Source organism: Lithobates pipiens, unplaced genomic scaffold (genome assembly GCF_037356315.1).
Source record: "Lithobates pipiens isolate NorthernLeopardFrog02 unplaced genomic scaffold, aLitPip1_a1.2 Scaffold_28, whole genome shotgun sequence".
In the NCBI taxonomy this organism is placed as follows: Eukaryota; Metazoa; Chordata; class Amphibia; order Anura; family Ranidae; genus Lithobates; species Lithobates pipiens.
Genome location: NW_027507789.1, coordinates 36,754,433 through 36,781,106, shown reverse-complemented (window position 1 = coordinate 36,781,106; position 26,674 = coordinate 36,754,433). Strand labels below are relative to the sequence as shown.

General features: G+C 43.6%; 1 pseudogene across 1 annotated transcript in view; it reads right to left on the bottom strand.

Annotated features, from left to right (window-relative positions):
* The window catches only part of LOC143934785 (intraflagellar transport protein 52 homolog), a 36,964-nt pseudogene extending 11,297 nt beyond the window's left edge, over positions 1–25,667 (bottom strand). Inside the window, exons 1-7 of the transcript XR_013263368.1 lie at positions 25,567–25,667; positions 22,178–22,290; positions 20,582–20,669; positions 18,184–18,313; positions 12,525–12,600; positions 4,650–4,721; positions 3,042–3,168 (exon numbers count right to left, since the gene is read on the bottom strand). The product of XR_013263368.1 is annotated as an intraflagellar transport protein 52 homolog (transcript). The remainder of the gene's footprint in view (positions 1–3,041; positions 3,169–4,649; positions 4,722–12,524; positions 12,601–18,183; positions 18,314–20,581; positions 20,670–22,177; positions 22,291–25,566) is intronic.
* Between the last annotated feature and the right edge of the window lie 1,007 nt (positions 25,668–26,674).

The window sequence follows — 26,674 nt, the reverse complement described above, 5'->3', positions numbered from 1 at the left end:
CCAAGGTTCCCACCCCTGCCCTAGGATAAACAACTAATTGTATAATCCTTACAGGAAAGGAATACCTTCCAACACAAAATCAGCTTTTTCTCTTCACTGCTAATAAACCCTAAAATTTATCTGTGACCCAGCGGCCTGCTTTTGTGTATAATGGATGAACTGAAGGTGAATTACCATTCTAAGACTCTCCTGCACATTCTCCTCCTTTTATCCCAAAAAGCTATTCTCCTAACCTAAAAGACCCCCCCCCCCCCTTTCCACCACCCTTTAAACATGGATTAAACATATTCAAATTTTATATAAGATTACCTATGAAATTAGAGGTGGTCTGCAACTTTGATAGTATTTGACGACCCGGTTTGCATCAACCTCCACAATCCCTGGTATGACCTAGATTGCTCATATATACTTTTATTTAGAAATTCTGTCTCTCTCTCTCTCTCTCATAGAGACAGAGACAGAGAGAGACAGAGAGCGAGAGATTCACAGAATTTCTTCTGATATCCTCCAGCTGTTGTAGAACTACATTTCCCATGAGGCATTGCAAGGCTGGCAGCTACAATTACTCGCTTGAAGGAAAATCAGATACATGTAAAGTAGATTATATGGTTTTCAATGGCCTAGTTCACACCAGTGCTTGCAGTTCCAGGGGAAAAATAAAAAATAAAAAAAGTAGAACATGCTGCATTTTTCCTGCACTGGAACACTGTAAAACGCACTGGAACGCACCTAAATGCGCCAAAAACACTCTGGAACACACGTCCTTATTTAAGGTAAGGAAAAAAAAAAAAGGGTAAAAAAAATACACCAGACTGCATCAAAAAACTTACTGGAACGCATCAAAAACACGCATGCAGAAAAGCATCTGGAATGCAATTCTATGGTGTGAACTAGCCCTTAAAGTTTTCTCTTACATGGCTATATCACAAACCTTTGTTTATGGCTTCTGGTTACAGAGAAAAAAACAAAAAAAAAAAAAAAACTCATTCTGCTAAATCCTATTACTGCCAGCAACAGGCTAAATCAGTCTTTTTGTGCCACTGCATTTTGTCCAATTCTGTCAATCTGTGATTAAGTTTACCAAGGAGAATAATGTCTCTGCTTCAATACAGGTATATTAGGAGCGATCAAGCAGTCCCACGATCTTTATGCACTTGACTTGGGATTATGATTAACCACTTCAGATCCGCGCTATTGCCAAATGACGGCATTAGCGCGGACCTACATTTCCAGGACTACGTCTATTGACGTCGTCCTGGTTACGAGCGGCCTGCGCGCCCCCTGAGGGGCGCGCGCGGCGCGCTCTGTGATCGGCGAGTCCGTGAGACTCGCCTGATCACCGATCCGTGTAAGGGGTCGATCCCGACCCCTTATCACGTGATCAGCTGTCAGCCAATGACAGCTGATCATGTGATAGAACGGAGCCGGTAATCGGCTATTATTCCTCCTCGCGCTGACAGCGCGAGGAGAGGAAAAAAAAGCCGATCACCGGCGGCCGTGATCGGGACATCAGTCCCGATCACGGCCATCAATACAAGGGACCACCTGCCACCTGCCTGTGCCCACCTGCCTCCCGCAGTGCCATCCTGAAGTAAAATAAAAGAAAAAGTAAGTGCCCCCCGTCAGTGCCCCCTGTCAGTGCCCATAGTGCCCACAGTGCCACCCACAGTGCCACCCACAGTGCCACCCAATCTGCCTCAAAGGTGCTGCACCCCAGTGCCGCCCATCAGTGCCCAGCAGTGCCGCCCATCAGTGCCCAGCAGTGCCACCTATCAGAGCCACCTATCAGTGCCCATCAGTCCCATCTATCTGTGGTACCTATCAGTGCCCATCCGTGCCACCCATCCGTGCCACTTATCCGTGCCACCCATCCGTGCCATCTTATCTGTGCCCATCTTTGCCCATCAGTGCCGCCTTATCTGTGCCCATCGGTGCCGCCTTATCTGTGCCTATTAGTGCCGCCTTAACTATGCCTATCAGTGCCCACCAGTGCAGCCCATCAGTGCCCACCAATGCAGCCCATCAGTGCCCACCAATGCAGCCCATCAGTGCCCACCAATGCAGCCTATCAGTGCTGCCTAATCAGCGCACTTCAATGAAGGAGAAAAATGACCCGTTTGCAAAATTTTATAACAAACTATTAAAACATGATTTTTTTTTTTTTTTTTTGCATCTTTTTTTGTTTGTTTAGCAAAAAATAAAACTCCGAGCTGTAACTAAATACCACCAAAAGAAAGCTCTATTTGTGGGAAAAAAATGATAAAAATTTCATTTGGGTACAGTGTTGTATGCCCGCGCAATTGTCACTCAAAGTGCATCAGCGCTGAAAGCTGAAAATTGGTCTGGGACTGAGGGGGGTTTAAGTGCCCAGTAAGCAAGTGGTTAAGCAAATACATGGTTTTTCATGTTGGATGTTTTTATACCAATAAAGCAATTTTCCTTATCCATGGAGTGCGGTCAATCGTTTTGGCTCCTGCATCACTCATTCTATATCTTTGTATATTTATAGAATTACAAAATTTCCCCAGTTGCAAGGGCCTTTAAAATTTACCATAGCATGTGCGCCATCCACAGTTACATAGTAGGTGAGATTGAAAAAAAAAAGACACAAGTCCATCAAGTCCAACCTATGTGTGTGATTATATGTCAGTATTACATTGTATATCCCTGTATGTTGTGGTCGTTCAGGTGCTTATCTAAGGCCCGATTCACACCGATGCATTTTTAGTGCTTTTTGCATTTTGCAGATTTGCACTACAGAACGTGTTCCATAGGAAACCATGTGAAATGGGCTGTAGTGCAAATCTGCAAAAAGCACTAAAAATGCATAGGTGTGAATCCAGCCTAATAGTTTAAAGTATATCCAGTATATATTGATCACATCCAAACAAATTAAAAATAATCATAATACAACAGACCATTCTACAGTGAAAGTCTGAACATGACTGCTAGTTACGGGCAACATAAACCGCTCTCATTTCCAACAAATTTACAAAGAATGCCCAATGTTACCTTCAGCATAGGGTATGCTTGGTATTTACCTTTGACTGGTAGAAAGCCATGATGGGCCTGTTTAGTGGGAAGCAGATTGATCCTGTGGACAGAACAGCCACTGCCGGCTTCATGACATTAACTGTGGCACCAAATGGATACACAAATGTCAGGGCCCTGGGGAAAATAAAGGGCATTAGAGGGTAAGCAAGTGAATCAGGAAAATAAAACAGTACAGACCTGAATGAACCAAGCAGCCAGTGGCAACACATGATTGGCTTCAGAAAGGGGTGGGTTCGGGGCATGTGAGCACATTGTTGGACAGGGCCCAATGCCAATGTGTTGTGTTGATTTACATGGTGAAATGTCCTTATTCTTTCATGTTTAGTGCATTTAAAGTGGTTGCAAAGCCAATGTCATGATCATAAAATTCCCTCTGTTAAACTGTTTCTAAACCCACAACAGTAAAGTTAATCTGTATATGCAGCATAGCATGCTTGTTATACTCACTGTGGAACTTAAGGTGTTAAACCTCTGCATTGTGTAAAAGAACTGTTTTATCCTGTATGGACAGATCCTCCCCCTCCTGCACTGTCAATCCGGGGGAAAGCCAGCTAACAAAGGCAGGGTAGCCGACCTGCACATGCTCAGTTGTGTCTTTTATGCAGAAGAAAACATCTACTTGTTCTTAGAGCTTGCTAGGCCACATGATATTGACATCACACATGTGGGCGTGTATACAGGCTGTAGTGGAAATCTCCTCCTACCTGAACTCTCAGTACTGGAGAAACTGTGCAGTTTATCACTCACATGGTATACAGATCATCCAAAAAGGTATACAGTGGCAGTAGTTTAATGTAAAAATACATACATTTATAAACTGTATGCATTTTATAAAAAATATGCAGATTTCTACCGTATTTCAGAGCGTCTCCCGGCGATCACGTGATTGCTCTCCTCTCCCAGTTGGACAGCTACAGCAGGAAGGGCCGAGAGCTCCCGCTGATGTCAGCTGGGAGGATGAGAGAAGCAGGCAGTCATGTGAGCGCTGAGAGGCACTCTGAAATACAGTAAACTCTATATATTTTTCTAAAACACGTTCAGTGGGGCACCTAACGTTATTTAACAGAGGGGATTTCGTGAATATAACCCAGTAATTTTAGACAGCAGGAAGGGAAGGGCAGGGTGAGCAGAACGGCACTGTCACTAGCTGAGAGGCAGGGGGAGAGAAAGGACAGGACAGAGGAGAGAGACATAAACTGACCATGGTGTCAGGGCTCAGCAGCCATGATAAACGTGATCAGTTTACAGAGGGGATGGCAGCATCAGCCAGGTATTTTAGACTATACAGGGGGCCAAATTACACAGCACAAGCACTGTGCTGTTAGGCATGCATTAAAAGGAACAGGATACTTTGGTTACAAAACACTAAGTTATCTGTATAGGATCCTCCACATGTATGTAAAAACACACCGCCAATGTCTGAAACGTGTATGCATTGTTCCTGGTAGAATGCATAAGCCTGGTGTGAATGTAGGTTTAGGAAGCCAAGCAGATGACAGAGCACAACAGAAAAATTGTGCTGAATGTAGAAAGTTGGGCATTATTAAACATCCATCACTCCTAGTGAAGCTGCTTGTGCCCTGCCCGTCACTTACTGTGTATTGTTGCCTCCGCTTTCATCATCCATCACTGTAAACATACTCTTCCCAGCCGCTCTGCTTATTTCACTGTGGAAATAATGACACAAAACATCAGCTGGATTAAATTAAACCTATAGCACTTATATATCAAATCTAATAGGAAGTTGTGGCTATTAAACCATTTAACACAGATTTCCAGTTTCAGAAAAAGACCTCTTAAACAGGTAAAGAACAGCGGAAACAGCTGCATCTTATGGTTTCCCATAGTAATGCATTACCAAAAATGCTGTGAGCATGTACCCACCATTACTCATGCACACTTATGAGCGTATTCTTAAAAAAAAAAAAAAAAAAAAACTTTATAATTTTGACAAATACGCTCATATATTGCACAAGTTAAAAACGCCAAAAGCTGACGACTATGAGCAAAAATATAATGCAGCTGCGGCTCCATGATGCTGCATTTGCCTGAAATTCCACAATCCAATCCGTAGTGAATCTAAATACTGTGTAGACATGGATAAGCCGACAGCTCACTTGTCCTAATTATTTCTTCCTCATTCTTTGAAAACAATACGCCTTTGAAAAAAAAAAAAAAAAAAAAACAAGCTATGTAGTGAGTGGATTTCCAGCAAATCCCTAATAATTCATTACTGTTTTGCTGTGTAAGTGCTATTTGTTTACACCCCCTGCTGATTTCCTTCTACCTGCTGCAAGATGGAAGGCAGCCTGTCAGGCCAAACATTATTCACAGCAATTAGCGGTTCCCGATAACCATCCTTCTACCACTTCCAGGGTGAGTGGGCGATCGCCGTGCAGAACATCTAACCTGACAGATAGCTGCCTTCCATCTGCATCCTGAACACTGTCAGCCAGTGTGGGGAGGTATTAATAAAAGAGATGTACACATCAATGATACAGCTGCCCCTTACAGAAGAAAAAAAAACAAAAAAGGTATTAAAGCAAGTAAATTAACGAATGACTGAAACAATTCATGAAATGCCAGTTTCAACGCTTATACATTTTTAAAGCAAATACTCTGAAAAGTACTTTCAGAGAGTGAAACAGCTATTGAGATCAGGCAAACAGGGAGTACACTGCATTCAATGGGTTGGCATACTCAGCGTTATTTGTGCTATCCAATAAATACTCAACATGAGCAAACAAAATGTGCAAAACTATCTATGTAGAACACTCCTGCATACCCCAGTAAAATCATATGTGCAAGGATACTCCCCTGATTTATAAAAAGTGAAATATATACAGTCTCACTGGACCTAGCTCAATCCCCTGAGGAAGTCACATGACTGCGCCGATACGCGTAGGGCGGAGACGGGTAAAGTGATTGACAACTGAGACCGGAAGTGATAGAATTGATATGTCTGTCTTTTCATCAGTGGGAACAGAGGGGCGCCAGACTGAGTGCAGTATAAATCATATTTAATAAAAACAAGTAGTAACTCACAGGTTAAATTAGATGATTAGATAATCTAATTTAACCTGTGAGTTACTACTTGTTTTTATTAAATATATGATTTATACTGCACTCAGTCTGGCGCCCCTCTGTTCCCATTTCTACACAGAGCTCATCGCTTCACTCTAAGGGAGCTGCCTCCAGGTGCTAATCATACAAGATCTCGGATCATTTATGGACATTATGTTTTAACAAATGTTTTAATATTATGTGTGTTTATTCACACACATTTTGTGTATACCTATATTCCAGTTGCTATATAATTTTATGTTATCACCATATGTAGCGCCGCTGTTCAGTCCTGTTTTAACTTTTTATCAGTGCAAGTGCAATTTTAAGCAAATAAAATTTTTTTTTTATTTTTATTTTTTTTAAATATACTACAGCAATAAGGGGCCCCTACATCTTTTAAAGAGGAACTATAGTCTCCTTACATAATTTGTAATAAAAGCATCTTTGCCATTCTGCAGCTTCCCTCCAACCACTTTGCATATTATTTTATACAGTATCTCACAAAAGTTAGTACACCCCTCACATATTTAAATACTTTATTTATATCTTTTCATGTGACAGCACTGAAGAAATTACACTTTGTTACAATGTAAAAGTAGTGAGTGTACAGCTTGTATAAACAGTTCAAGTTTGCTGTCCCATCAAAATAACTCACACAGCCATCATTGTCTAAACCACTGGAAAGAAAAGTGAGTACACCGCCTAAGTGAAAATGTCAAAATTGGGCCCAAAGTGTCAATATTTTGTGTGGCCACCATTATTTTCCAGCACTGCCTTAACAGTCTAGGGCAGTGATGGCGAACCTATGGCACGCGTGCCACAGCTGGCACGCAGAGCCATCTCTGTGGGCACGCGAGAGGGCCCTGGTTCACGGTGGGGAGAACATGGCAGCAAACAGCGGCGAGGTGCAGGAAATTAACTGCACGAGTGAGTGGGTGGCTCCGCAGCCTCCGCACGGAAGGCTACAGACCTGAGAGCACGCACGGGAGGGAGAGAAGAGCTTCACTGCTTCATTGTATGGCTGAAGAGGGGCGCAGCATCCCTGGCGCCTTCCGGAGCTTGGACTCCTCAAACCTCCTTCAACAGTGAGACCCAGAGAACAGACTGACCGTGGGCCCAGAAGACAAGGACAGGTGAGAGGCGCAGGCTGTGAGGGAGCCGCTGGATGGAACAGGGATGGAGACAGGTACTGGGCACAATTATACACTGAATACCTGCAGACAAAGACTGGGGCAGGGAGGCAGAGCAGGGATTGCAGATAAGGACAGAGCTAGAGGTCTCCCTTTCTCTCAGCTATCCTCTTTTTCAGCCCCCGTGTCCCCCTCTTTCTGCTCCCCCTTTCTGTGCCCCCTCTCTCTGTGTCCCCTTTCTCTCTCGCTGTCCCTCCTCTCTCTCTCTGTCCCTCCTCTCTCTCTCTCTGTGCCCTCCCCTTTATCTCTGCCCCATATCTCTCTCTGTCTGTCTCTCTCTCTCTTTCTCTGTGCCCTCCCCTTTATCTCTGTCCTGTATCTCTCTCTCTGTCCCATCTCTCTCTCTCTGCCCCCTCTCTCTCTCTCTCAGCATATCTCACACTCCTGCCCCCCTCTGTGTGTGTCCCCTATCTCTATCTGTCCCCCCTCACTCTCTGTCACCTTTCTCTCTCTATGTGTCCTCTCTCTCTGTCCCCTCTCTCTTTCACTGTGCCTTCCCCTTTATCTCTGTCCCATATCTCTTTCTCTCTCTCTCTGTCCCATCTCTCTCTCTCTCTCTCTGCCCCTTTATCTCTCAGCATCTCTCACACCCCTCCCCCTCTGTCCCCCCTCCCCCTCTCTGTGCCCCCATCTCTCTGCCCCCCGTATGTCCCCCCTCTCTGTGTGTGTCCCCTATCTCTATCTATCTGCCCCCCTTCACTCTGTCACCTTTCTCTCTCTATGTGTCCTCTCTCTCTCTCTCACAGCCCCCTTTCTCTCTCTCTCACAACCCCCTCTCTCTCTTACACACAACCCCCCTCTCTCTCTTACACACAACCCCCTCTCTCTCTCTTACACACAACCCCCTCTCTCTCTCTTACACACAACCCCCCTCTCTCTCTTACACACAACCCCCCTCTCTCTCTTACACACAACCCCCCTCTCTCTCACACACCCCCTCTCTCGCGAATTGCCGTGTTGGCACTTTACAACACAAAACCAACTTATTTATTTCAGTTTGGGCACTCAGACTCAAAAAGGTTCGCCATCACTGGTCTAGGGCATGGAGTTCACCAGAGCTTCCCAGATTGCCACTGGAGTCCTCTTCCACGACAACATCACGGAGCTGGTGGATGTTAGAGATCTTGCGCTCCTCCACCTTCCGTTTGAGGATGCCCCACAGATGCTCAATAGGGTTTAGGTCTGCAGACATGCTTGGCCAGTCCATCACCTTTACCCTCAAGCAGTGGTCCTCTTGGAAGTGTGTTTGGGGTTATGTTGGAATACTGTCCTGCAGCCCAGTCTCTGAAGGGAGGGGATGATGCTCTGCTTCAGTATGCCACAGTACATGTTGGTATTCATGGTTCCCTCAATGAACTGGAGCCCCCCAGTGCTGGCAGCACTCATGCAGCCCCAGACCATGACACTCCCACCAAAATGCTTGACTGTAGGTAAGACACACTTGTCTTTGTACTCCTCACCTGGTTGTCGCGAAACAGGCTTCACACCATCTGAGCCAAATAAGTTTATCTTGGTCTCAGACAACAGGACACGGTTCCAGTAATCCATGTCTTTAGTCTGCTTGTCTTCAGTAAGTCGTTTGTGGGCTTTCTTGTGTAAAGATTTCCTTCTGGGACGACAGCCATGCAGACCAATTTGGTGCAGTGTATGATCTGAGCACTGACAGGCTGACCCCCCACCCCTTCAACCTCTGCAGCAATGCTGGCATCACTCATACATCAATTTCCCAAAGACAACCTCTGGATATGATGCTGAGCACGTGCACTCAACTTCTTTGGTCAACCATGGAGAGGCCTGTTCTGAGTGGAACCTGTCCTGTTAAACCGCTGTATGGTCTTGGCCACCATGCTGCAGCTCAGTTTCAGGGTCTTGGCAATCTTCTTAAAGCCTAGACCATCTTTATGTAGAGTGACAATTCTTTTTTTCAGATCCTCAGAGTTCTTTGCCATTTTAAAAAAATACAATGCAAAATTAACAAGGGGCACCAACGTAGTAGTAGCTTTGATCTTAAAAACTACAGGATAATGGTGTTGTGGTAACTTGCACCAAAATAAAAAAAACAAAAAACAAACCAACAAGCATAATATTCTTGATATCACTAGAAAAAAAGAAAAAAAAAGAAAAAGCCTTTGAAATGTGTTTGCAATAACTCCATCAGTATCACCAGCAAAGCAGCTTCATTATTATCCCATTACAGAAGAAGAGAATTGTGCGCTGCATTTCTAAATTTCAGAATTTGCCGGGTCACGAATGTTAATTCTCCATTACAAACGCTAGTTTACAAGACCGACCGCTTCTGGCTCATCCTCGCTGCCGAGCATGTGTGTTTGGACTTTGGTCCGATGGACTCGTGTACACTCTTCGAAAATCCGACAGACATTTGTCCATGGAAAATTTTAAAAGCTTGCCATCCAACATTTGTCTGCAGAAAATCCGGCAACTGTCCAATGGAGCGAACAAACGGTTGGATTTTCCGCCAGCAGCCTGTCATCACACAATTCCCTTCGGAAAATACGATCGTGTTCACGAGTGTGCTTTAGGGTTTGTTTACACATGTGTTGATTATAAAGAATGAAGCAATGCTCATTAATGTGCCTATAGCATTTATGGATGTGTATTTGAAGTTCTGAAAAAGCGTCAAGAATGCTTGAAAAAAAAAAAAATGCCCATGAAAGTGTTGCTTTTCTAGTGGGATGTTTAGAAGAAATGATCTGCTTTGAGTTGAGGTTAAGTTGTGAAGTGATAGATTCTCAGCAAGATTAATTTGTATACTTTGATCTCTTTGACACTTATCTTGATCCAGCTCAGCTTTGCTGAAACAAAAAGGTTTTCCATGGCCACTGGCAATAATGCTCATTGCCTCTGCTCCTACCTGGCACTGTCAGTATTATTGGCTGGCTTGAGGAACAGGAAGTGGTTGGAGCCATTCTGTCCTAGTGCTCTATTATTTCCCAGTGCATTCTGGGATACAGAAACCTCCACCGTCAATGCTGTTAGAGTGGTTATAAAGCCTAAACATTGTTTCACCTGCATTCCTTGCATGAAGATAAGAAATTTAAAAAAAAATGTAATAAAATAAAAAGTTTAGGCATTTGTATTCCCCCATCTTATGTCTTGGACATAAAAACTTTGATTTTGGATTTTTTAAAGCACAAAGTTTTTTTGTGGTTTTATTTTTATTTTGTGAAAAATTAATAAAAGGAAATCATTTTTTCTAACAACTATTTTGATTATAACATGGTGAATTTTTTGTGGACATTTTGGGATTGAGTTAAAAGACATCTGTTTGATTTGTTCAATACCTGTCACTTTCAAGCACACGTCGTCACTTTGAATTAATTTTTGTTCCGATTTATTGTTTGCACAATATTTATTGTTTTTTTTTTTTTTTCTGGAATTATTTGTATAATTATAGAGGATAATCAGAGCTAGCTCTGCTGCCATCTATTGTTAATTAGTCTGGGAGTTTTTTTGTCTGTCTCAGCAGCTGCTGCACCGATTCTATTCTCTTTGGTGCGGTTCACTGTTATTTTACATTTTTCTGTACTTGCGGCATGGAGAAATGTTTATGCATTGCAGAAATGTACTATATTTTGTTTTTACTTTGCCCAGAATTATACTTTTTAGGATTTGTCAAAGCTACTTGAAAACGCCTTTTATTAACAGAAAAATGGTGACATTATGGGGGAGATTTACTACAACTAGCGCACACAGAATCTGGTGCAGCTTTGAATAGTAGCCAACCAGCTTCCAGATCTTACTGTTAAAGCTTAAATTTAACAAGCTGAAGTAAAGGCCTGTACACATGATAAGAAAATCAGAAGTTACATTTCGTTCAAATGAATGATTTGCTGATTTTCAGACCGTTAGTATGGTGCTTTCAACAGCCAATTACGAATTTTCATATGAAAACAACTGAATATGTGCAGGCTATAAAATTTCCTCTAGTTCAGTGAATTTGGGAAGTACAACCTATTATACACACTGTAAAACCTGAACTCATATACACTCTATTATCAAAAGTATTGGAACACCTGCCTTTACACGCACATGAACTTTAATGGCATCCCAGTCTTAGTCCTTAGGGTTCAACACTGAGTTGGCCCACCCTTTGCATCTTCATCTCTTCTGGGAAGGCTGTCCACAAGGTTTAGGATTGTGTCTACGGGAATGTTTGATCATTCTTCCAGAAGCGCACTTGTGAGGTTAGGCACTGATGTTGGACAAGAAGGCTTGGCTCTCAGTCTCCACTCCACAACTCATCCCAAATGGTGTTCTATTAGATTGAAGTCAAGACTCTGTGTAGGCCAGTCAAGTTCCTCCACCCCAAACCCACTCATCTATGCCTTTATGGACCTTGCTTTGTGCACTGGTCCAAATCATTTGGTGGAGGATTATGGTCTGGGGTTGTTTTTCAGGGCTTGGGCTTCTTAGTTCCAGTGATTGGAACTATTAAGGTGTCATCATACCAAGACATTTTGGACAATTTCATGCTCCAAACTTTGTGGGAACAGTACGGGGATGGCCCCTTCCTGTTCCAACATGACTGCGCACCAGTGAATGGGTAGATTCATTCATTCATAGATGAGCGAGTTTGGGGTGGAGGAACTTGACTGGCATGACCTCAACCTGATAGAACACCTTCCGGGTGAATTAGAGCGGAGACAGCGAGCCAGGCCTTCTCGTTCACATGAGTGCCTGACCTCACAAATGCGCTTCTGGAAGAATGGTCAAAACATCCCATAGACAGACACTCCTAGACCTTGTGGACAGCCTTCTCAAAAGAATTGAAGCTGGTATAGCTGCAAAGGGTGGGCCAACTCAATACTGAAGCCTACGGACGAAAACTGGGATGCCATTAAAGTTCATGTGTGTGTAAAGGCAGGCGGCTCAATACTTCTGGTAATAGAGTGTATATGATTCCAGGTTTTACAGTGCATACAATAGGTTGTACTTCCCAAATTCACAGAACTAGAGGAAATATTACAGGGCAGAGTGATCCTCTGCATTCGTGTCTGCAATCACTCATGCAGTAATATAAAGTTACAACCCTTGTATAAATGTGAGCTAAAATGATGAGGCCAAAGATCACATCAATAGAAATTAAGCATGTACTCACGTTTGGGGGAAAAAAAAAAAAACACATTTGTTAATCATTAATTTCTCCAATCAGCCGAGAACACCTATTTCAACGGTGTTTTCTGCCAAACTTACCGATTTAACACTCCATTGGAGATGAGTGCCTCCTTAGGGTGGAAACACTTGTAGTAAACATTTCTTACAACTGAATCTTTAATTAAAAAAAGAAAAAGTAAGAAAGAATATTTGCAGATCAAGTCAAGCAAAGCCTCAAACAATGCTACAGAGGCAAACAGCACTTCCCACACATACCCACAGGTAACATGTACATTTGGTGGTTAAATTATAGACCAACTCCAGTCCAGAAGTTTGTGGTTTGCTTTACATCAAGTGAGGAAAGAATAAACCTCTTCCAGGTCTTTACTGCTATCTGATTACCTATTAAAGCAGAACTTTACCCATAACAACAGGATAAAAAAAAAAAAAAAAAATATATAAACACAACTCTTTAGCAAGGAACATACATTCCCACATTAATAAAAAAAACGCTACCAAAATTATCGTGTGCTGTAAATTGCCTCCAGCATTTATCTGCTTTCTTCTAGCTGGAGGCTTCCATTTTGCTGAAGCCCAAAGCCTCAGCTGTAAATCATAAAGCGGAACTAAACCTAGCGATTAAACGGTTTAAAAAAAAGTTACATTCCTGGAATGCTGGTAATGGCCATCTGTCACATTTGCTTGCGTCATCAACCAAACTGTGAAAACCATCAAATGGCTGGTGTCATAACTGATCACATGTGCAGTAACATGTCAGTTACAGATCAATCAGAAGCAGCTTCCATGGCTATAAAGAAACATATCTGCAGTGTTTTCTTAGCTCTCTTCAAAGCCCTCTGGCTTTCTGCTCCTTTTTTATTTTTTTCAGTTATCAGCCTGATAACATATGACGGGTTCTCCAACAACTGTGATAAATCCAGGCTGGATTTTCTGTCTGGGTGGGTGCTATAATTAGATTAGCAGAGAGCCAATCAGCTGTTTCATAGTGTATGGAAAGAATCCACACCTACAGGTGAATCAGGAAGAGAAAATTCTAACAGGATGTGCACTTTCTAAAAACAGTATATAAAGCTGAAGACATATACATGTAATCCTTATGCATCATGTTTCATCCCTTTGTATCATCTGAGGCTGTTCACTTCACTGGGTATAGGAGAGGGTTTACATCAACTTTAATTTTCTGACTAAAGTCCCACTTCAGCCCGGGTTCACACTTGTGCGAACACAAACACTGCATGTGATTGGCACCTGCACTGCGGTGCCAATCGCATGCGATGTCTGTGCAATGCAAGTTCAGCCATACAGTTGTATGGCTGAACTCGCATTGGATTCGCAGGAAAATAGTGAAGGAACTCCCCCCCACACTGGAATCGGACTGCAGTGTGAACTGTGAACTCGCACCCAACCGATCTGGCCGTGTCATTAACATTGCATTGACACCCACAGCAGTTCGCAGAGAGCAGAGTGAACTGCTTCCAGGAGAAATGCGATGCGGAAACCGGCACTGTAATCGCGCTGGTTCCCGCATCACTACAGTGTGAACCCAAACTCCTACCTCTTCTTGGCAGGTATCATATAGAATATTTAGTGAGAACAAAGACAATAATAACAAAGAAGATTAAGAACCTCTCTGTCAGCATTTTATTGGCGTCTGGTTCCCCATGCGGGAGATTTCCCCTCACTTTCTGTCTAGATGACGAGTATTAGATAGGAAAGGAAAAGAGGTGTCTCTTATGGTGACAAGAGAATTTAAAACCAAAAGTGCTAAGGCAGGCCACACATTACCCAAGTTTATTTTCTTTACAGGTTGAAGGAAAGAATAAATGATCAATTCCCCCATCAGCACATTTAGTTTTGATGGTGGAATCCCTCCTGCGGAGCTATTGTATTGTGACAGCGGGGAGATTTCCCAGCCGCCAGAATACAATGATCACTGCTTGCGGCTATAGCTGCTGGCACTGATGAAATGATAAAAAAATAAAAATAAAAAAACACAACACTTGACAGGCTCATTGCACAACCAGCCTGACCATACATGGATTGAAATTCCAGCTGCATATTAATCTGTCTATGGCCAGCTTAACTTTTCCCCACGCCATCTAAAACTAAAAGAAAAAAAAAAAAAAAAAAGTTTGCTTGAAGTTGGACAAAGAAGGGTAAAACAAATCTAAAAGTCTAAAAACCAAAAGCACAATTTTGGCATATGTTAGTAAAGCCGTACATATTATCACATCTACTCACTCTCTACTATTTGGTAGTAAACAGTTATGGATAATTTCTGTTTTTTTTGTTTTATTATCAAAAGGAAAAACTGGGCCAATATAATAAAGAAAAATATTCTTTTTTTTTGTTAGTTTGCTGTAGATTTCTTGTTACTACCATAACCTACCAAAGAACAAACAAAATAAATTTCTCCTAAATTTTCCTACCTAAAAACACACTGACACTGATGCCGATCACGGTGATCGATCATTGTGGTAGCCAATCGGAGGCTGAAATCAGGAGATCCAAAATCATGATATTTAGCACAGGCCCCGAGCGCTTAGTGAGATCGCGGTCTCTGTGCTGGGAGTGCGCCATACGGTGCAGTTAAAGAATAAGATCACATTTCTCAAATATTATTATTATTAATAAATAATAATAATAATAGTAAATTTTTTGCAGGGAAAAAAAAGGGGATATATCTATTTTTTTTAAGCACTACATCTGTGATAAGCAATCTCTGGCTCTTGCAGACTTTCTGCTCTTACCTCATACGGGCAGACAATTACTAAATGACAGGAAACATCAACTCATCAGTGCCCTGGCAGTTCATTGAGAACTACAAGCCATCAGCCGCAAAGGCTGTTAGTACTTTTAGTTCATTCACTCACAGAACTCTGAATGAATGACACGGCCGTGTGGGTGGAGCCCTGCACACATGTAACGTTACCAAAGGAGAATGTGTCCTCTAAGATCCCTTTCACATCAAAAGCGCTGGCTGTTAGTGCTAAAGCGCAACTCGTGAAAAGCGGGGTGATTTTAACCCCCCCCCCCCCCCCAAAAAAAGGGGTTAAAAAAAAAAACTCCTCATTCATTCCAATGAGTAGGGCTTTTTGGGAGTGCTAAATACAGCCCTCCCAACCTGCCCCAAAGATGCTGCTCACAGAATTTTTTTTATAACGTCCCTCAAGTGCACCCCCTCAATGTGAAAAGGCAGAATTAATGGGAAATGGTCCAACTATCGGTATTTTTAATCCTTATACTGCTAGCATTGGTAAAAAGTATATATGTTAACCACTTAAGGACCAAGCCTCTTTCTGGAGATTTGTTGTTTACAAGTTAAAAACATTTTTTTCTGCTAGAAAATTACTTTTTTATTATATATATGTTTATTAATTTTTACACTGTTCTTAAAAATAAAAAAAGTGTCACTTTTATTCCTATTACAAGAAATGTAAAGAACCAATCTAATTGCATGACAGGACCTCTTAAATATGAGATTTACACTAAAAGGAAAAAAAAAAAATTATAATATATATATATATATATATATATATATATATATATATATATATATATATATATATATATATATATATATATATATATATATATATATATATATATATATATTAGAGCTATGTGCGGAAGGAATGTTTTGACATTGCTTCCACCCTGCAATGGTATGGAGAGGGGTGGGGGCCATCTTCCCCTCACCCATCTCCATTCCACACACGGATGAGGCCACCTCTCCCGCCACAGATTAAAAAAAAAAAAAAAAGTGATCTTGCAGAGAATCCCCTGCAGAGACCACCATTATCGGAAGCCAGACCACCTGCTGAAGAAGAGGATACCGGGGTTATGGTAGCTGGCTGCTGCCATAACAAAGATGTCCCTCTTCAAACAACCGATGTATAGCAGTGTGCGGTGGACCGGAAGTGGTTAAACCTTCTTTTCTTTCTTTTTTTTTTATTTTTTTTTAAGTCTCTCGCTCTTTTTCCCTCACCTATCGTTCCTTTGCATCTCTTAATCTGAAGGGGAGGAAAAGGAGTTTTCTCAGCCAAGCACACTCTCCTACCTGCATGTCTGAGCTAAGGATAGGTGGATTCCAGGAAGTAAATGCTACATGAATCATCTGCCCTTCCTCAAGAATGGTGGCACCTAGAAATGCTGGACAGATGTATTTCAACATGATTTCTCAACAAAATAAAGCATGGAGACATGGATGAACGGGGGCGTTTGCTTTGAATCTAAAAAAATAAAATATAGTTTTTAGTGCTCAGAAACCCACAAGAGTAAAATCAGTCTGTAAATGCAGTAAAGCATGCTGGTTAAACTCACTGTAGGGGCTAATCCTCTGCACTGTGTAAAAAGACTGTTTGATAAGGTCTCCTCCCTTTCTTCCAGTGTCTCCAATGGAAAAAGAATAGTAGAGAGTGTGGGGGTCATGCTGCACATGCTCAGTTTGGTGTGTATTGCTAGAGTTTTTTTTTTTTACTTGGGAGAATGCATGTGATCACCACAGGGTCAATCAGCACTGTCCAGACAGAGGGTCAGAGGTCCTGTGGTGTTGTAGGACAGCGAGACCAGAATGAAAACTCCTTACAAGCTTTAACCAGACAGTGATAGACGTCACAAGACTGCTCTAACTGCTGATGAGAAAATGTATTTAGCAGTTTATAATAAATAATTGCTTTTCCATGTTTTGTGTACTGTGGGAGACCAGATATAGTGAATGCAGGGTCCTTGGGTTTAGTAACACTAAGTTCAGCTTTAACCACTTAAGCCCAGGACCATTTTCCAGCTAAAGGACCAAGCCAATTTTTGTGATTCGGCACTGCGTCGCTTTAACTGACAATTGAGTGGTTATGCGACGTGGCTCCGAAACCAAATTGACGTCCTTTTTTTCCCACAAATACAGCTTTCTTTTGGTGGTATTTGATCACCCCTGTGGTTTTTTGCGCTATAAACAAAAAAAAAATTGCATTATTTTTTACATTTTGCTATAATAAATATCCCCCAAAAATAGATAAAAAAAAAACATTTTTTTTCCTAGTAATGTCTGCGATCAGCGATTTTTATTGTAACTGTGACATTATGGCGGACACTTTTGACACATTTTTGGGACCAATGGGACCACTCCAATGAGTGATTTCTGGGTTGCAATCAAGTGAAAAGATACAGGGGAAAAATGATCTTTTAAACAATCTGCTGCTGAAAGGTTTGGAACTTACCTACTCATGCAATGATTTTCATCTTCAATTCAATGATGTGAGATTAGCTTATTAGGACTGAAAAATTGTCCAGATGTGATTGATTATTGCTTGAGTCGATCAGATCAATAGCATCAAGCTAATTTCTTTTTTGCTGAACGAATTTTACAAGAAGATTTTCATTGCAAGCAAGCATAGGCATGACGTTTGCCGATGGGAGAGCTCTAGCTCTAACTCAGAACAGGTTGTATCAGACCCCTGCAGAGAGACCACTGCTTCCACATAGAAAGCTTTTCTACAGCATGCTTGCAGAGAAAAGGAATTTTTACATCAGGCTATAGTTGTCTTCTATATAAAATTAACACCTTCTCTTTTGATACTCCTCCATTGTATTTGGTCGATTAAAACCGAAAAATCTGGGCTTTGGGTTTGCGCTTGCACATATCAGTTACCATGGTTTAGTCAACTTTGTAGCTGTGCTGTATCCTAGTTAAAGTATTCCTGCCAAATGAATGTTAACAAGCATCAAGAAAAGGGCTTACCTGTATTTACCATGACACCATACTCCTCCAATAGAAAGTTTACATTGGTGTCATATTTGGACTCTCCTCCCTCACCCAGCATCACTAGAATACGACCTCCTTTCTCCATGTATTGTTTCAGTGCTTCAAACTGTAGGATGAGAGGTAATAGTAAGCACCAAAAACTGACAATCATTTGCTTGTCTAAGTGCTGTTGTTGGATGTGTTGTCCAGTAAAGGGAAAAGAAGGGACATGAAAAAACACACACTGATCAGCCATAACTTTATGATCAATGACAAGTTAAAAAAAAAAAAAAAAAGGAAGAAGAGAAGTCCCATCTGAGCTCATTTGGCTGTACTTCTATGGATCACAGGAGTGCAATTTGTTTTGCACTCCTGTGACTCGTTTTCACACAGATTAGTCCAGGCACCGCGTCATTCTGACAATTAGGCTGGGTTCACACTGCAGCGATGCGGGAAAGCCGCGAATCTGTGGCGGGTTCCCGCATCACATGCCTCCCGACGGCTGTTCACACTGCCCTATGCGAACTGCTGGGAGTGTCAGTAAAACGTTAATGACACCCCCAGATCAGTTCGCATATCGCAGTGCGATCTGAAAACTCGGACAGGAATCGAATCGCATCGGATTCTGCTGCGGACCAAAAAAAGGGTCCTGTGCGAGTTTGGGGAGGGTGCGATGCGAATTCAGCCATACTATCTGTATGGCTGAACTGGCATCGCACAGAGATCGGATCTGATTTGCACTGCAGTGCGGTGCGAATCACATCCGGTTCTCGTAGCCGCAGCAGTGTGAACCCAGCCTAAAGCCTGGATCGGCCAGGTGCCTGGACTGATGGCCATCTCAGCCTCTCAGTGAGCTTCCGAGAGCCTGAGACAGCCGCACCCCGCCCATCCACAGCTCAGCGCTCCAGTAAGCATGGGGAGGGGCAAAGCAGAGAGCTGCTGATTAACAGTCTGCAGCTCTCTGCTTGGGGAGCTGGGAGAACAAGCCATCGGTGGTGTTCGAACGCTTGGTTCTTAGTGTAAGAGGCAGCAGGGGACAGATGCAGCATCCACCTAGACAAGTATGATTCTGTAAACACACACACACACACACACACCCCAATGGCATCTGAAAGTGGATGTTATATTAGGCAGCAAGTAAACATGTTTTCCATATTGATGTGTTGAAAGCATAAAAAAAAAAAAAAACAAAAAAAAAACAAACAAACAAACAAACAAAAACACAATTTAGAAAAATTAAATAAATTATTGGGATCGCAGTAGTTTGTGGCGTATGGGACAGTGCATGGGCAGGTTGCCCATGCTGATCTGTATCCAAGGACAAAAGCTCCTACAGTGGGCATGTATGCATCCCTTTAAACTCGATGCATGTCTTCACAGTGGTCCGTTGCTCTTCCATTGGGGTGGACCAAATGAAAACCACAGCAAAAAAAAAAAAAAATCACAGCAAAATCGTGCGACATGTGTGAAGGCATCTTAAATGTTAGGCGCATTTAGCGCTTGAGCGTTGATTCATTTCAGGCAGCTTTAACATGCTTACATGTTACAAGCGTCAAGTGTTTTTTGCTGTCAAAACACAGCTGATAGGAGGAAACGTGCCTAGGGGAGCCAATGCGTTCAGTGTGCACGAGGCCTTATGATTGTGAAAAGAAGGAGTAGAAAATAAAAGTGCGGGATATGAAAAAAAAAAAAAAAAACATCCATACTCACCTAGGTGGATGAAGCATTTGTCCTCTGCTGCCTCTAAGACCAAGAGCTGAGCGATCAAAGACCGCTGATCACTCAGTTCTTGGTCTTCAGTGAGCAGACAGCCGTTGACTATCAGTCAGCAGCTCTCTGCTCTGCCCCTCCAGAGCTCACTGGATCACCAAGTGGTGGGAGCAGCTGGTTCAGGCTCTCAGCGATCTGCTGAGAGGCCAAGCCAGCTGGTGCTCGGGCATCTGGGTGGAGTACGACTTTAAATGTCAGGATCCCTCCAGACTGTGGACCAGCTCTGTGATGTCAGCCGACAGAAGACTTTAGACTGCTGCTGGCTGGATACAGGTCACAGGAATGGAGAACAAAGTTCTCTCCTGTGATCTACAGGAGAAGTAGAGCCAAGAGAGCTGACACAGGATGCTGCCATTAAGACACCTACCCACGTAGAAATCTCCAATGGAAGCAGAAACTCTTGAACGCCTAAACTAGTATTTCACGGCAGATTTTCTCCTGTTCAGTTTTACTGCAAATACGGTCTCATCACATAATTAGGACGTGGCGGGTGTTTATAAAAGGTGGACAAATTCAGGCTTTTCAGTTAAGTACTGAGATGACAGGTTCCCTCTAAAAAGAAACAGGGAATCCCCCCAAAATAGGGTGTTGCCCCTTTATATAATGAAAGAAATAGCAGACTCACCTCAGCGGCTGTGAACTTCTCCCTGGGCCCTGCAGTAATCCAGAGCTTCACCCCCACCATCTTCTCTGCAGTAATGTCATCTTTCAAACTGGAGCAAATAAAGAGAAGGTAGAAATTACAAGAGCTGCTATACTCTGATGGTAAAGACTCATTTTTCTGAAGCCGCAATAACTTCTCAAATTCTCAACCCTCCTCCTGAAAACATGACTGACCTATGCCTGAACTCTGAGGCAGCTTGAATATATCCCTATTAATGCTCAGTACAAGAATTATGACATTGTTCTGTGCCACCAAAAATGCCAGATATTGCTTACCAAACCAGATGAATCTTCAGGGTAGAAAATTACAAATTTAGACTTCCACCCAATCTTCTGCTTAGGCGGAGGTTGGTATGACATTGCATAATAATTTCCTGCCTCGTTGCTAGGATGTCACCAAGATGCTCCCAGCTAATTTAAACCCCATTGCATGCACCTTTCTTTCCACTGTCCCTGTAACTGATTGGGCTTACTCAGCACATCTATAGGGAAAGCCCAATCAGAGAGCGATACGCATGTAGAGGGGAGGAGCCGAGCCCCTGAGGTCACGCAGCCACAGTGGTGAGCAGAACTATACAGAGCTGGTTTTAACTGAATATCTTAGAAGTGTTTTTTTAATTGGGGCATTTTAACCACTTAAATACCAGTCACTCACCTTCCTGCCCAATCAATTTTCAGCTTTCAGCGCTGTTGCAATTTGAATGACAATTGCGTGGTCATGCTACCCTGTACCCAAACACATTTTTGATCATTTTGTTCCCACAAATAGATCTTTCTTTCGGTGGTATTTGATTACCTCTGCGATTTTTATTTTTCGCGCAACAAATTAAAAAAAAAACGTAAATTTTGGAAGAAAGTTTCTTTGTTTCTGTTAAATTTTTTTGTAAATTAGTACGTTTTCATCTTCAATGACGGGCACTGCTATGGCTGCACCGACAGGCACGGATAAGGCGGCAATGATGGGCACCGGTATGCGCCACTAATGGGGACTCATAGGCAGCACTGATGAGTGGCATTGCTGGGCATCACTGAATTTGTTCCATAATGGTGCCAGTCAGTGCCCGTTTGTGGGCACCGATTGGCATAGATTGGGTATTAATTTGCACATGTAGATGGCCATGGGGGGTGTACCTGCCCATCCACGTTATGCACCTCCCTGGTGGTGTTGGCGGCCTCCCTGGAGTGGGCATCCGAGGGGGGGGGTTGCTGCGCTGATAAACAATCAGCACAGATACCCCTCCGTCGGAGGCTCTTTACTGAGATCGGTTTATCGGTGTGTCAGACTGACACACTGCACCACCGATCGCTGTGGTGTGCGCCCCCATGGGCACGCGGCGACTGTTAACCTGCAAGACGTCATATGACACCAAGTCAGGATAACTGAACCACCACCCGGCCATCATTCTGCTATAGGCTGGGCGGGAAGTGGTTAATAAATGTTTCAAATGGAGAGCACTATATATCCTCTATTTATTGTTGCACGAATGAATGTGGATCCAAATCCCATCAGGAATACCGAGTAGTAACAGCAAATTGACACTGTTATAAAAGCCATTACCTTTGTATTTTCCAGGTGCTTCTCAGTCTTTTCTGGAAAGATTTGAAGCCTCCGGCCTCATTCTTTGACACATTGAATAAAATGGTGTTTCCGTTTTCATTATCAGATGGAACCTGGAAGAAGAAAAATATACAGAGAAATAGAAACAGGGAAAAAACACAACGGGCAAAGTTATTTAAAAAAAATTTTTTTTAGTAAATAAAAAGTATTTGAGAAGAATTAAAGGCAGGTCGTGTGCGTTCAGCGCATACATCAGTGCGCATGTGGGTACCTTACATGATCCCCACTGCATAACTGTGTACAGCTACATCTTCAAATTCTCCTCAGTGCCCCGCAGTACTGGGAGCGCCACCACATAGGCTCTGAGCGCTGTACAGCCACGGGCATGAAGCCTTTATATAGAACACTTCCTGCATTGCCTAGATTGTTAGGCCCCTTTCCCTCTGATTGAATTGCATGCGATTCTGCATGTCGCATAGGATAGCCCATTCACTTGAATGGGCCCCCCTATGCATGTTTTCTTCATGCTTTTTGTGTCCTGTCGCTTGACAATCACATAACGTTTGTGGTGCCATTGAAGGATAATGGCACCCAAATGTACACAGTGCATTGTGCTGCAATTGCCATGCAATTCTGCTTGCAATCCCAAATCGCAAGATTTGAATGGGGCCTTAAAGTGGTTGTAAACCCTTGCAAACCACTTTGACCTACAGGTAAGCCTAGATTAAGGCTTACCTGTAGGTCCAAGAAATATCTCCTAAACCTATACGGTTTAGGAGATATTTACCTGAAGACAGCCACCGCTAAGCCGCAGATCGCGGCAATATGCCGCGAGTGTTGGCTCCCATGCGCAGGAGTGACGTCATCACTGCTCCGGCGAATCACAGCGCCGGACCAGCGAGACCCACCAAGAAGATGGACGCTCGGAACTACAGTGGACAGCGGTGACATCGCTGGCTCCTGTGTCAGGTAAGTGACACATAATGGACTATGCGATGCATAGTAGCGCATTATGCTTTACCTTTGCAGGGAATCAAAGAGGAAGTAAACCCATCAGGGTTTACTTCCTCTTTAAAGCAGATCTTCAGTCATATTTCCACATATTACATTTTCTGCTCTTGTTGTTTTAACTTTGGACAGTAAAACATTTTTTCATTTCTTACAGTAAATACCTCATACAGCCCACTTCCTGTTTGTCTAGTCATTAGCCTAGGCTTATGACATCATACACAGCCCTCTCTCTCACTCTTGTGAGAGTCTGCCACAAAGTGAGGGGGGATGAGTCATAAGTCCAATGAGAGCTGCAGAGCTGGAGGTGTGCCTCTGTGTGTCGGTGTAAATCCAGGAAGTGAAAAGGCAGCAGCTTCAGCTACCCACATTTTAAATGGATGCAGCCAAACTCAGTAGATGGGGATTCCTGCAGCATATTTGGTACAGAATCGCAGTGTATTATAAAATAATATGCAAAGTGGTTTAGGGGAAGCTTCAGAATGGCAAAGATGTTTTTATTACAAATTATGTGAGCAGACTGCAGTTCCTCTTTAACTACTTTGCAGCGGTCTTAATAAAATTACTTTAATTAATAAAAAATAAAAAAACAGTAAAGTTAGCCCATTTTTTTTTTTTTTTTGTATACTGTGAAAGATTTTACGTCGCAAGAATCGTGATCTTTTTATTCTAACCCAAAAAAAATCGTGATTCTCATTTTGGCCAGAATCGTGCAGCTCTAGACACCATAGAGAATAAAACGGTGGCAATTATAATTATTAGAAATATTTTATGTCACATTTATGCAGCGATCTTTCAAATGCATTTTTTTTCATGAATAAAAACAAAAAAAAAAACTAACCAGTAAAGTTAAAGCGGGGTTCCACCCTAAAGTGGAACTTCCGCTGATCGGAACCCTCCCCCCTCCGGTGTCACAATTGGCACCTTTCAGGGGGGTGGAGATACCTGTCAAAGACAGGTATTTACACCCACTTCCGGGCATAGACTCCTGTGGGAGTCTATGCCTCTTCCTGTCCTGCTGCGCTGTCTGCTGGGACACACACGGGTCTCAGAGACAGCGCGGACAATTCCTATTGCGCTGCGCGACTCGCGCATGCGCAGTAGGGAACTGGGAAGTGAAGCCAATTCGCTTCACTTCCTGATTCCCTCACCTAGAATGGTGGCGGCAGCAGCCGAGAGCCGAGCGATCGATCGGCCTCGGCATCGCTGGACCCCAGGACAGGTGAGTGTCCATTTATTAAAAGTCAGCAGCTGTAGTATTTATAGCTGCTGGCTTTTAATATTTTTTTCCCCAGTACAGTCCCGCTTTAACCCATTTGTTTTGTATAATGTGAAAGATTTTACGTCGTGAGAATCGTGATCTTGAAAAAAAAAAAAATTGTGATTCTCATTTTGGCCAGAATCGTGCAGCTCTAGAAAGTATTGCAACACCCGCCATTTTATTCTCTAGGGTGTTAGGAAAAAAAATAAAAACGTGTATAAAACGTTCAGGGGTAATTTTCTAGCAAAAAAATAAACTGTTTTTAAAGAGGAAGTAAACCCTGATGGGTTTACTTCCTCTTTTTTTCCCTGCAAAGGTAAAGCATAATGGACTACTATGCATCGCATAGTAGCTCATTATGTGTCACTTACCTGACACAGTAGCCAGCGAAGTCGCCGCTGATCCCTGTAGTCCGCCGCATCCATGTTGCTTGTGGCGTCTCGCAGCGCCGACGAATCACAGCGGCGAAGCCGCGATGACGTCACTCCCGCGCATGCACACGGGAGTCGCGTCTCGCAGCTCCGCCGCTGCCACTCGGCGAAGCCGCGATGACGTCACTCCCGCGCACGCGCACGGGAGTCGACAAATTAGGCAAATCCATTCATGGATTTGCTGCATTTAGTGCGCCTGCGCGCCGCTGACAACGGCGCATGCGCCGTAGACAGCGGTGCCCATTTTCGGGCAAATATCTCCTAAACCATATAGGTTTAGGAGATATTGCTTGGACCTACAGGTAAGCCTTAATCTAGGCTTACCTGTAGGTCCAAGTTGTTTGGAAGGGTTTACTTCCTCTTTAACAACAAATCTCAAAAAGAGACTCGGTCCTTAAGTATTTAGAGAGCGGCGCCTCTCTCGTGTGACGTTGGTGCTGGCGAAGTATGGCGACACCCCTCCTGTGACACAAAAGATGACAGGGGATGACCTGGAGATCCTGAGGCCCCCTCTGTGCCCAGGGCAGGGAATACAAAGCGTCACTCCGGTTGCCATGACAACTGTCACCCTCCCCTGTCTGTCCCCAAACAAATGTCATTGTATCATAGTAAACCGGTTCCCTCCGGTTACGGTGTGCTGTGCCCCCCTCATCAGGGCCGAGGCCCAGTCAGTCCCCAGCCGTATTTACCTGTCTGCTGACCCCCATCTTTCTCCATTGTGTTTGGAACGCATCGCGCATGCGCAGTACGCAATTTCTGGCGGCAACGTCACTTCCACAGCATCCTGTGATAGGCAGCAAAATATGACACTACAGCGGAGGTTGTCGTACCCATGACGTCATGGCGTGCCCTCCTACCCCGGAAAGGGAGGGCTGAGGCTGCGCGCGCAGCGGGCGGGAGATAGGAAATAACAATAACGCTATAAACTGCCGTTAGGCGTTAGAGATGTCTCGGAGAGTACGCAGGTAAGATGGTGGTCTTAGGCTCATGCCCGAGGGGGTATTTACGGTGCTTCGGGTGATGTGGGGGGGCCACTTATTCTAAGGGAGAGGGGCTGGCACTGCTCAGGGAGCTCCCAGTGACCCGAATGTTGCCCGTCAAGGACACTGGGCTGAGACTGGACACCCGGATCTCACCCCAGTACAGCTCTTGTGCACTGTGCGGGCCTCTGATCACCACACCCGCCTGAGGCGACCCACCCCCTCATTATTATTACCCCCCACTATGCTGACACCCCAACACTGTCCTCCCCCCCCCCCCCCCCCACAACAGCTGTGACCTGTATCCTTTCCCCCACCCCCCTCTTTATTACTGGGCCTGACATCTGGTAAGACACCCCCCAAACCAGATCATTGTGACCCCACTGTGTCCTCCCCTATCACTGACCCCACATATGTATCCTGTCCCCCCAACCAGATCCCTGTGACCCCACATCTGTATGCTGGCCCCCCCAACCAGATCCCTGTGACCCCCACATCTGTATCCTGTCCCCCCAACCAGATCCCTGTGACCCCCCACATCTGTTTCCTACCCCCCCCAGCCAGATCCCTGTGACCCCACATCATGAGGACCTCCAAGGCCCAAGATAGCTGACGTTCTTCAATATGTGGTGGGTTGTGAGGCATAGTGGGTGCAAAGGTGGTGAAAGTCATTGGGCGCCAGACACTTGTTGGATGTAAAAGAGGTGTTTTTTTTTTTTAAACAGTCCTTTTTGTATTTTTTGGGGGAAAGAGGGTTATGGCCAGGACACCCTTAGATAGTTGCAAATTCAATTGGCAGACTGCGATACTTCAATAG